Genomic DNA, 12558 nt, shown 5'->3' on the forward strand with positions numbered 1-12558 from the left:
ATGTCCAAGCTGCCGCTCTCTAACTGTTCCCTGCAGTCTAATTCAAATGGAGGGGCTGCAGTAAATTTACAGTGCGAACCAACGATATTAACTAAATTAAACAGTAAATTTGAGCCGGCCTTTTCTTTTTCGCTTCCCTGCTTTCCCTCTGAAAATAAGGTTAGTTCTTAGTCAAGAGGCGGATTTAATGCTTAGTGAACATTGCCGCCGTAAAGCTGTCGTCTGAATGGATACCTCAATTCCCTTGACCTGCAGTATAGAATCGTGACTGTGGTACATTTTTCAAATGGAGATGGACAGATATTAGTTCAGCAGAGTCTCCTCTCAGCTGGCAGAAATGTACTGATCCAACACGTTTGATGTATTCTGTAACTTCAAAACCAAAACAATTACTGAAGAAAATGAACAAAACATGATACAAGTTTGATGATAAGAATGATAATCAGATGGTAAAACTTTTGTAATCAAATTGCCACAAATGTTTTTTTTTTCCAACTATGATGCTTCTAAATGAAAATTTTAAGAAACTAAGGTTTGTTTATTTATCAAAGAATGACATTTTTTATTTAATCTTAAAATGACAGGTTGGAGTTAATTAAATAAGAATATGAAGTTTAACCACTTAGAAGTTTTTTTATTAGCTTAACATACATTTTCAGTCTTTTCACAAGACTAGCTGCAGGATTGTTAAAATGCTACAAAAGTTACTGAACGATTACCAAGTGAGCTGCTTGTTATGAAAATAGACTCACCAGCAGTGCCATGAAAGACAAGAGACTTAACATGGACTGATTCTAAAAGCAGTAGAGGCTCAAATGAAAGTATAAAATGTGTAGAAAGTGAATTTTAGATAATACCTCCCCTTCAAAACTGTACACATCACTGATGTAAAACTGAGAGCATCATAAATTATGCAAAACATTCAAAAAAATTAATGTGACACATAGACATTTATTTTCTGAAAAAAAAAAAGAACGGACAGCTGCATATGCTTAAACTTTGATTGATGTCAACAATTGAGCATGGTGTCAAAGTGCTGATTAAATTTTAGTATTCAGTCATTTTTGCAGGTACTTTCAGCATGTTCATGTTGATTTTAACATTTGACTTTGACTATTTGGATTAAAAAATGAAACTAGTTCTTTACTGTGCCGTGTATTAGACACATTACATCTAGTTTTTCTCAAACAAATTGTTGTTAATTATTTCGCTGTTTTAAAAATTTGTCTTCTTGTGGAGAAAAGTCTCCATGAGATGACGCTAATGAGGAAAAAAACATCTGTTTGTCCTGACCTCCAACTGGACAAAAACCTAGTTTCTGAAAGATTTTAGGTATACCCCAATTAAATAACCTCCTATGCTGGCTCATGTTGTACAAGAACAGCTTCCAATAAGTGACAGTGTGGGACAATGAAGTCAGATACTCCTTTTTAATGATCTCTTGTCTTTAAGGGTTTCACGAACAAGCATGAGACATCTTTGGGGAGGCGTCCAGTGTTTTAACAAACCGTGGACATATCCCTGAATCCCACCCTCTGTGGAGTGTTCTCACACAACCATGAGAAAATGGGAACAACGTTGACTCCACGCTGTGACATCTAGGACAGAAGAAGTTGGTTTTAAATGAAAACTTATAATAAAAGAAATAAGTTAGTAAATTAGGCTCAAACTTTTTGCCATGACAAATGGACAGTTGTGGAAAATCCAGGAAGAGGAGTGGATTTTCTGGAACAATCATTCTTAGATAGCATGCAAGGACCAGCTCCCATTTTTACATCAAATCAGTTTAACACTGGTCATGCTCCTATGTCTAACTTTTTTAAATTTTCTTTCTAATGAATTCCTCTGTCTCCGTGTGTCTTTCTCAGACTGCTCTGCACTACATTTTGATTTCAGCTACTCTTGAATTTCACACATTCATTTTGATGAGTAACACAACACACAAAAAAAGCACAAATATAAAACCAAGAGCATAAAGAATATTTGGCAAAATTATCTGAAGGTCTTTCACCTCTGCCACAGGTTAACTTCAGGTGTACATCGGATCAAATTTGAGTCAAATTACAATAAAACATCTGTGTAGATGCCATGAATCTGTGCCAAAATGAGATGAATCAATATGCTTGGATAAAGCTTGTTTGGAGCTCAGTGTCTGTCTACCAAAGTCACACTTATGACTGTGTAGACCATAATATTTCCATAGAAGTAGTTTTTGTCTTAGAAAAAGGCCAATTATGGACAGCTTTCTCATCTGTCCAAACAAAGAAACTTTGGGGAATGGAGAAACTCAGAGAATACAAGTGAAGACAAATATCATCAATAACATGGCACTGAATATGAGAAAACTAAATGTTAAGATTCAATTTTTTTTTCTCCTTGCTGAAAAAATTAATTAACTCAATCTATGTTTGTTCAATTTTTCAAGTTTGCCATCAATAGCACTACAGAGTCTGTTTTCACCTAATAAAGAAAACACGAGTTGTCAATAAAATGAAAGTCAGGTGATACTGTTTTAACAATAGGCTAAAGTCTACAGACTCCTCTCCAATCACAGCAGACCCCAATTATTCACTAGTAGCTCCATAAATCCTGACATTAAGTTGTGAAGTCCAACCTCACAGAATATCAAATAAAAGTGAATAAATATATTATAAATTGAAAGAACTTCTTGATGTTCCCACAGTTTCTACATTTACATGGATTAAAGTAGGCACAAGGCTCTTGGGAAAAGCATCCACTCTGGTGTTGGGCTTTCCACCACAGCACTTTGGAACTTGGCAGCTGGGATTTACTCCCACTCATCCACTGGGGCATTGTACACCATTAAACTTCACAGCTTCTGCAGGACTGAGCTCTTTATAGTGCCATCTTTGATACATGAGGCAATGCATTCAAATTAGGCTGTAGTGTGAATAAAAGATTTTCCCAAAGCCAAAAGTACTCAGTGCTGAGTGGACAGGATTGTTTGAATGCACTTGGCAGACTTTTACTGTTTAAAAACTAGGAACAAAGGTAATGTATAGCAGCTGCTCGTACAGTCAGAGCAGAAATCCACATTCAGTTTTGGATTACCTCCAGAGGTATAAAAGAAATCAGTAATTTCTGAAAAAGAGTATCTAGCACTTCTCAATAAATTACTTTTAAGTACTCTGCAAACAACTCAAAAATATTGGCATTGCTCTTTCATAGAGCTACTAAAAAGAAGTTACACAAAAATGTGGAGACCGTTGAATTGGTTACAAACTACTTTGTATGCTTCAACCTTCAGAAAACTTCACAAGTTTGTTCTGTATCACAAAGCCTTCTTAGATTTGACACAGAACTTTTTTTAAAACTCCATCATTCTGAAGGTCGTTACTAAAAATGTTAAAAGTTAATGGTCAATCTTGTGACATGTGTAGAGCTTGTCTGCATGAGACATCATACTGAGCTGAAAATAATCAAGGTCCACACAATGGGTGTTAAAACTACTTATTTTTCTTTTTTTATCAGCTAATTTACCTGCACTGTAGTAATAAGTGAGTCCAATCTAAAAAGCCTTTTGCATCCAGAAGCCTTCACGTGCACTGATGATAGAGGGGGAGCAACAAAAGTAATCACGCTGATCCATTTGAAATTGTTTCAGTTGATTTGGGAGGTGATAAAGACCCACAGTGATGAAATGCAGCAACAAACTGAGAGAAGAAAATTACAAATTTGTGCAGAGCAGATATGAAAACATCAGCGGGCCTCATGCTAAAATGAAAGTGAGGAAACGTCAAAAAGTCTGATGACAAGCGACAGCGGTGTTCAGCCTGATAAGGAAGCTAAATGACAAGAGAGCACAGTGTGGTGGGGAAGTGGAGAGGACGAAGGTGTGCAGAAAATGACAAAGCATACGAATAAATGAAAATAGCCTCGGCGCAGTGAAATGAAATCGACGTGATGAGAGATGCAACTGATCAGCAGGACAACAGAGAAAAAGGAAGTCAGTTTTTCAGTCTGACTAAAGAATTATTATGCTGTATAAGCCACACTTTTATCTTCACAGCATTGCTGGGAACCAGTAACAAAGTACGCACTTAGATATTGTTCAACTCCAGACAGTTGAACAGTATATATATAGTCTGCTTGTCTCCTAAATTGCGTCCTGCCTGTGGAAAAAAATCCCTAAAAGCTTTGACAATCATACCTTCAATCTCAAGCTTCAGACTCATTTTTCTATCTGACACTGCTCCCTTCTCTGCATCATGTACACCAACATAGTCACCTGACACTTTACTAATTACATTAGTTGCTTGTGTTGCATAAGTTTATGTCTTTAAAAAACAGCCTTGATTCTTGATGCCACAAATTCAACAATGTGTCACAAAATTCCAGAGATTTTTACCCATATTAAAATGACAAAATCACACAGTTGGTACTGATTAGTTTGCTTTTTATTCTTGTTTCAAGGCTTCTGCTTTACCAGTACTGAAATTTGTTGCATTGGTTTTCGGCATGGTGACTGGAGTGAAATGTATTCATTTAATGTTTTAGAAATCAGTTTGAAATCATTTACTTTTTGTGACATGATATTGTCTTGTTCATAATAGCCATAAAAAGATGGGTACGCTGTATTCATTAAAGGATGGATTTGGCCATAGACCTTGATCAGTTGGTAAAACAGAACATTATCATTATCCCACCACAGCCATCCTGAGCCTTCAAAACAAGGTGGTATGGATCCATAATTTACTAATATTTTACCACATCATCTGAATATTGATGCTGAAATGGAGACTCAATGGACTAGGAAACATGCTTCTTTCACAAACAACCATACAAATGCAACTCAAACCTCCTCTCTTCAACATTTTGGTGCTGGATTTTAGCATTAGCATCTTTAGATGCCTAAATGTTTTCTTTATTGTTTGTGTTGTTATTGGCATATATGGGGTTAAACAATTTAATAAAAGAGGATGTTAGAGTAGGTCTGAAGATTTACTTCTCCTCCAAATTCTGCACCGGAATCTACTTCAGTTAAAATGTTCCTGAATTCAGTTTTTTTTGGTGACGTTTTCCCTCATTTTCTTCCATTCTTAAGGTAGTGTTGAAATTAGGTTTTCAAATCAAATCCAAATTTCTCATCAGATGAGTTCGCAGAAGCAGGTGTTACAGATTCTATCAGCACTGCAGTCGTCTCTGAAAACACCCTGGTGTCACAGCCCTGTTCCTGTTCTTCCTGTTTCTCACATTTGTGATTTTTGATCCTAATTGACCACTGGCTGTCCAACAAATTGCTCTTCAGAGATAATAAAGATTTACTTGAGAGCGTGGTTTGGACCAGGCATCACCTGCTCAATTCAAACCCTCTGTGGTTTTCCATGAGCGTCTGTAATTACTCTCAGCCAAATATCCTTTTGTGCTCAGCTGTGATTCGAGACAGCGGTGTCCTGACTCTGACTCTCCTCCGCTTTGTAATCTTTATTGACCCATTATCCTGCCGTGTCCTCCAGAAAAAGACTCTTCTTATACTGGTGTCACCACAGGCATTATAGGTTGTCTCACATTCAGTCTATGTGATCTTCAACAATGTTGGGATAAAGTAAAATACATGTGAAAAGTATTTAATTTTGAAATATGGTTCTTAAGCCACAAATCTTAGAGTCAAGCAATACAATAAAAGGCATTTAACAACCAGGCAATATTTTTTTAAGTTAAGAATTATTAATTATTTACTATAGAAAAGATAAACTATTTTAAAAATACATTTAGTATACTTAGGTGATGATATGGACAGAGACAGGCACTTTACTAAATAACAGATGCTTTGCTCAATTTTTTGAACATGCCATTTGGAAATATAAATCCAAGTCACTGAATGTACACTTGGTTTCATGACAGTTTAGAAATAACTTTATTGGATATTTTTCAACGAACAAACATGACCTGAAAGGACTGAAAGAAAAAGTAAAGCTGGAAGAAAACAAGATAGGAATTACATTTGCCTTTTATGCATGTTAGTTTTCACATCTCTCTAATGCGACATATCCACACACATCACCCCAATAACCCAGAACTGTGTTTGTTTCACCCTTATTTGGTTGTGGTTTGCTGTACTCTTGAAAACAAAGTGTTGGGGCTTACCGTAGTGAATCTTCACGCTAGTACGAAGAACAGTCTTTATAGTGAGGCGCTACACACACAGCAGTAACACCAAGGGTAGATAAAAGACTTCCTCCTCCTTATGTGCTGACAGGATGGCTTAAAGAGCTGATTCAGACATCAGTCAACACTCTGTGCTTCAAGATTAACACGGCTTTATTTGGACTATTCAAACAAGGAAGCTGTGAATGTATGAGGACTTCCTGTGAAACGCTAATTACACAAGAACAGTCTTAATACAACTGTGAATGTGCTCAGCATCTTCATCGTATTAGTTTTTAACAAGAAGAAACATATTGTTGATAATTACATTTACATTATAAAGTAAGATGAGATTTTATGCATCTGATTAGTGATGATGAAACTGTATTGCAAAGTTGAATCATGGTAAAGTTGTAACAGAAATGTTGTTGAAAGCTTTGAACTGACCAAACATTCATAACACTTTTTTTCTGCACAGTGAAAATGCAATAGTGACACAACTGCCCTATTTAATCCTGTCCAGTCCTCTCTATAACCATCAGGTATGTGACATTAATTTTGTCCTTTATATGTGTCCCTAAGTGCCTGAAACTTTGTTCTCTGACTATCCCACTTCATTTTGAATTTCTGTACTTGCAGGGAGGTACAATAATACTCCCGAAAAGGTCAAAGGGTGGCGCCAAACATGCAGTTTGTAAACAAAGATAAAGAGGAGTAAGAACAACATTTTATCGTCACGTCTGCCGATTTCCCACTGTGAATGATCTAACTCGCAATTCAGAAAGGTGAAAAAGAAAGCTAAATATATACTTCACTTTGTTGTTAGTATATGTTTTTATGAAGGTGAAGCACAAAGCAAAACTGTTTTATTCTTCCCTGTTCCATCAAAATTAGCATGAGAAATACACATTGTTCATTCTTCTGTATTAGCGCAAAAGCATTGGGATGGAGGTGGGGGAGTTTAACGTCTTGAGTATGCTGAGGTGAAAAACTGTAAGTTCGTCAAAGAGTAGATTTAAAAAATGTGGTTGTTCGTTTGTTTTTGAAATGGAGTGTATTCCACTACACAAGGTTTTTGACATGATATGTGTTTGTCTGAATGCCAATTGCAGTATGCTTCAATAATTGACTCCTGGACATTTCATGTGCAACAAGAGAAGGCAAACTGTTTCTTTTTCTTTTACCCTTTGGTACTGATCCGACCTGTTACTATTGATTGCTTGTACCACATTGGTCATGTCATTGCCCAATTATAACAAACAAAATGACAACATATTTCCCTCACAATATTTTCTTTGTACTATCTCTGTAGTAGTTGCGATAGACCGTATAGCGCGTGTCAGTGCCTTGCTCATGAGTCTATCCACTGTTGTGCCTATAGATCACAGTGTTTCACAGTAGAAAACCCATCGCTGCCTGCTATTGAACTGACACCTTCTGCTGTAAGTCATTCTCCAAGACTGTCCTCCTGCCACTTTGCTGGTTCATCCAGGATGACACTGCCGATTAAAATCATCGAATTGACTCCCAATACAAGTTCCTGTCTCATCCTCAATTCCCTGCAGGGATCATTAAAACTCCATCTTACACCAACTCAGACCAGGGAGATTTCCTTGTCCATACGCAATCTCTGAGAGGCCTGATGAAGCTGCTGAGTCTGCGCTCGTAACAAGGTGGATGATTCAGACCCAGACGTCTGAATCACTCCAGAGAAGTTTCACAACCACTTTAAGATAGCACTCTATTAAAAGTCAGTCTGGAATTCTGAGGTTCAGCCATTGGATATGAACTCAACTGTCTCTGCACACAAGACAGAACACATGAACCTAGAATTGTATGCAATTATTATTTTTTATTCACATCTGAAGTTCCATATTGTTTTCAGTTCAAAAGTCAGAAAAACAAGGTTGTTTTATAAGAACTCTGAAGAAAAAAAAAAATTTTGTGAACACTTACAACTGAAAACTTGTTTCATTTCCTCATTTTGCAGTAGAAACACTAACCAAGTACAAAGAATTCCTTTAAATGTGCTAATCAAGACAAGGCTGTTTGTTACTACCAGAACCTTGATTTAAGTGTTGCTATTAGCATTACATCCCCAAGGAATTTGGGAAACAGGAATACAAACCATTTACATTTAAAACATGATATTTTTGTCAACTTTATTCACACACACACACACATCAGAAACTCATCAATCAGAGGCATGCAGCGGGCAGGGCTGGCTTCAGCACATGCTTCCTCTCCAAGTTTCTGTGCTCTGGTCCAGTACACCAGACGTGATGCAGAGGGTGCAATGGACTCCCAGAAGATCCGGAACACACATTCAGATGGAAATTTGGTGTAGAACCGGATCTGATCATCAGAGGCACAGTAGTGGCTAAAAAGTGTGGCAGACAAATCCACTTTTTGAAGTCTGGCCTCCAACTCCTTAATATAAACCAGAGCTTCATCAAGTGCACCTGTAAAACCACAAAATAAAATAGCAAAACATACGGTTAGCAATAAGTTTTAATTATATATTTGAAACATTACTTCTGTGAAGATCAATACATGTTGTGAGTCGGAGCATGTATGTATACAGTCATTGACTTAATCTCTCCACAAAATACATAACCACATAATCTCATAATTTCATAATTATGTGACCATAATAATAATAATATTATAGCAACAGTTATATTTCACTGAAATTCTCTTACATGGAAAATATATACAATATACTATCTTTTACCTGCGGGTGGATGTGCCGTGTAGTCATGGTCCGCAGTAGCATCTTCAGCCTGGCTAGCTTTCTGAGAGGACAAACTGCCGTTTCTTAGCCCTCTCGAAAGCAGACTCTCTCATTGCCGGTGCAGTGACGTTATTCCAGGCAAACAGGGAAGGAACAGCTCCACTTCTAAGGCGGCTGGTGGTGAATCCGCTAACAAAATCCTCCGGCGCAAAGTGGCGGCCACATACGAAAGTCTTTATGCAAAAGTCCGGACCTTCGTTTCTTCGGATCGCCTGGATCCACTGCCTCCGTTGGTCCGGGTCCGTCAGGAACGCATGATATGACAGATAAGGCTGTTTTCGTGACAGATAAGGCTGTTTTCGTGCCCCACATGAACAACCAGGGACTGAACAAAAACACAGCGCCGAGACAGAGCCGTTTTCCTAGACTTTTAATGCTAACGCTATAGCCACCGGAAGTTGTCCAACCCCACATCCGCTTTATAAAACGCATGCGCACAACCGCCAGAGTCCCGCGCATGCGCACAACCTCCCGGGCCCCGCCCCTGTAGTCATGGTCCTGCAGTAGCATTTTCAGCCTGGCTGGCTTTCTGAGAGAGGACAAACTGCCGTTTCTTAGCCCTCAAACCCGGAAGAGTGAAAAAGATCTTACCACCAAGTTCATTAGCTCTCATGTGATTTCACTGTGCTATCCGTTCCATTAGCAGTCACGTGGTAATTCGGGCTATGCTTCATTATACGGATAGCTACGGCTCACCAAGTGTGGGAGATGTTACATACAGTAGGCTATCTGCCGCAGGTTAGCTTCAAACTGTTTGAAACGACTTATCTATTGCTTATGTTCTGACCGATTTACCTCTTATCTGTCAGATATCTGTGTTTGTGGGGAAAAATAATAAAAAAATAAGCTAATTGTTAAATTGGTAAAACTGGTGACTGTTTTATTTCAGGAGTTAGCATGCTAGAGCTAGCCTCCAGGTTGTTTCTAACTGTGTTTAATCAGTGGTATTGCTAACAAACTTTATATGAATGAGGGTCATTCTATTTATATCAGGAACTTATTTTACTATAGCTTACTACAATCAAAATAGTTGAAAATATATGTTTTTAATCAAAATACTAATTATATTTATGTAATGGTTTTGATATTGATAAGGTTTATTTATTTATTTTTTTGTCTGTTTTTAGGCCAGGTTCCTGTTCCATGTCTGTTGGTGTGCTGACGAAGCTGACATCGAGCTCATCCTGCTCTAAACCAGGAGATCTGTTTAATCCTGACAACTTCCTCCAATGCGGTAGGAGGCATTCTTGCCTATATCTTCATTCTTCCTCTGGACTGAAACTAGATTCTGACAAGATCCTTTTATTCTCAACAAGGAGTTGAACTGTTTAGCCTTTTGCCTTGGCTTGGGAAAAAAAAGTGGGGTTTTGATCAAGTTTGAACTTTCATGTTTTTGTTTGTATACATAGTTGTGGTGGTATTTTAATGTACAGTACTAGAGACCAACCACATGGTGTAAAAGACTTACGTAATGAATGGAAGTACAGCTACAGTGCTGGAATGGTGCTGGGTCTCATTGGGTGAATCTTTGTCATACATTTTATGAGTTACAGAACGCAGAAGTTCGACCTCATCTGAATTAAGAAATGGATAAATCAGTTTAAGAAGTGATTTATTTCACTTTGTTCACTCAAATGTTTAGCTCATGTGATTAGATTGTGAATAGATAAAATAGTAGTATGAATGACATACTACTGCTCACAGAACTTTTGATTGTAGTAAGCTTTATTGGTTAAACAACCATCCAGTCTTCCATCAGGTAAAAAATACAACATTGTTTCACCAATTTAATAGTTTTCTCTACAAGCTTAGACTATTGTCCTTTCCATGATGGAGTCTTTGAATTTGTATGTTTGCATCGACATTTTCTTTTATTTATTTAGCGAGAAATTGACTTGGGGAAAGTTCTTTATTTCTTTGGCTGAGTCATCCCACCTGGATCTAAATAACAAGTGAACGTGGAACTTGCACACTTTGATCCCAAGTGCAGCTGTTTTTAGCAGAAAAGATTAAACGCTGCTTTTACCAAGAGGTGTTGTTGAGGTGCTTTTCTTTGGGGAAAGAGAAAAATGTCATCTCTAAGTGTGTCCTGCAGGACTCGGCACTATGAGCTGCACTTTGTTCAGGTGTGCTGGAGATGGTGTGAACAATATAGAAGTCTGTCTGAGTGAAGCATTTCTGCAATGCCATCTACTTGTATGTGTGTGAACATCAGGACTGTCCTTTGCTAATAATTTGCTGGGAGAAGTGTCAGTGGATCCCATTGCTTTGTGTATGCCACCACCAAATTTTGTTGCACACCGTTTTTGTTGTTAGGCCTAGTGAGGCGAGTAGTGAAGCTAGATTTTGTAATTAAAGCTTCTGGAGTCGGTCCCAAAGGAATTTTTGGAGAAGGTGTGATTTAATTTTTCTTGCTCTGAAACCTGGATATGTTCCACTAAGAGGAGACGCCTAAAAGAATACCCAGGAAATGCTGACTGCAGTATGCATATTTTTTCTGAGTCGGGAAGTGCTGGCACTTGACATCTCTATGCATGAAATGTTTTATATACGGTTGCAGAGTATGTTTAATTAATTTATTTATTGTTTTTGTCAAATCACTTTATTTGATCAAAGTTTGAGATTTCAGAGCTGTTTGGGTAAATCTAACAGCTTAAGGTTTCTATTTTTTACAGTGTGGTTCCTATTGTGCCATTCCGACACACGTATATCCTCTGCAATTTGTGCCAATCTGACTTTAGAAAAAGGGGAAAATGTGTTCTTTCTCCACGGTGATCTGTCTTCAAAGTGGGCCTACACATGCCGAGGAGGGTGGCGGCGAGGTGATAAGTGTTGGGGATGTTGTAAATTTGAATACAATGACATAAACTAAAGCTGGTTGTCATGCTCGGCAGTTCTGCTCTGGCGGGTCTTTCCTTTCTGTCTAAAGCTTCTCGACACAGTTCCGGATTTGCCAAATCCTCAGACGACGAAACGAACCCTGTCGCTTCATTGTGTGAGCATCGAACGCCCTTCCACCCACCTTCTCCCCCTCATCCATCCTCCCTGGTCCTCTTCTCTCTCTACTTTGCTGCAGACATGGGGGGCGACAGGCAGGAAGTTGGTTTTCAGTTTGAGGCTTTAAGCATCAGGGATTGGTTTCAATTTAATGCCCCAATGTGAAGAAGAAAGAATCAATTTAAAGTAGCTGAGTCCCCTGGGTCTCCTGGTTGAGCGAGCAGTGGAAATGACAAAGACAGACAGAATAGAGAGATACAAATCACAAAGAAGCTAAGAAATTATTATAACAAAACCTGTAAAATCCAATAAAATAAAATGAATGTGTAAAAAGCTTTAATTTTGCAGTCTCTGATGTGTTTAAATGATGTGTAAAATTTATTTGCAATAACAAATTTAAAGTGTACAATATATACCCAGAGTCTAAATGAAAGTGCTGCATCCAGCCATACTCAGTGAGTTAACTTTTAATTCCGAATGATAAAAGATGTCCTGGTACCTCACCTGAGCGCACTTGGGCTAGCAGACATTTTGAGAAGATTAGATTTCTTTCTCTCTTAAAATGTATTAGTCTTTTGGGTAGACCTGGCTTACTTTTGAAGATAATTATATTTACTGGTTGGGCAGGCAAACGCATTTTATAAAAGGTTTTGTGATTC

At 37.9% G+C, this 12558-nt stretch overlaps 1 long non-coding RNA gene across 1 annotated transcript in view; it reads left to right on the forward strand.

The window, feature by feature from the left end:
* Window positions 1-9442: 9442 nt before the first annotated feature.
* LOC129362773 (uncharacterized) overlaps window positions 9443-12558 on the forward strand; it is an 86292-nt gene continuing 83176 nt past the window's right edge. The window contains exons 1-2 of the long non-coding RNA XR_008606265.1: window positions 9443-9640; window positions 10030-10136. This is a non-coding gene — a long non-coding RNA (uncharacterized LOC129362773). The remainder of the gene's footprint in view (window positions 9641-10029; window positions 10137-12558) is intronic.

This window comes from Poeciliopsis prolifica, unplaced genomic scaffold (assembly GCF_027474105.1).
Source record: "Poeciliopsis prolifica strain line A6 unplaced genomic scaffold, Auburn_PproV2 SCAFFOLD009, whole genome shotgun sequence".
NCBI lineage: Eukaryota > Metazoa > Chordata > Actinopteri > Cyprinodontiformes > Poeciliidae > Poeciliopsis > Poeciliopsis prolifica.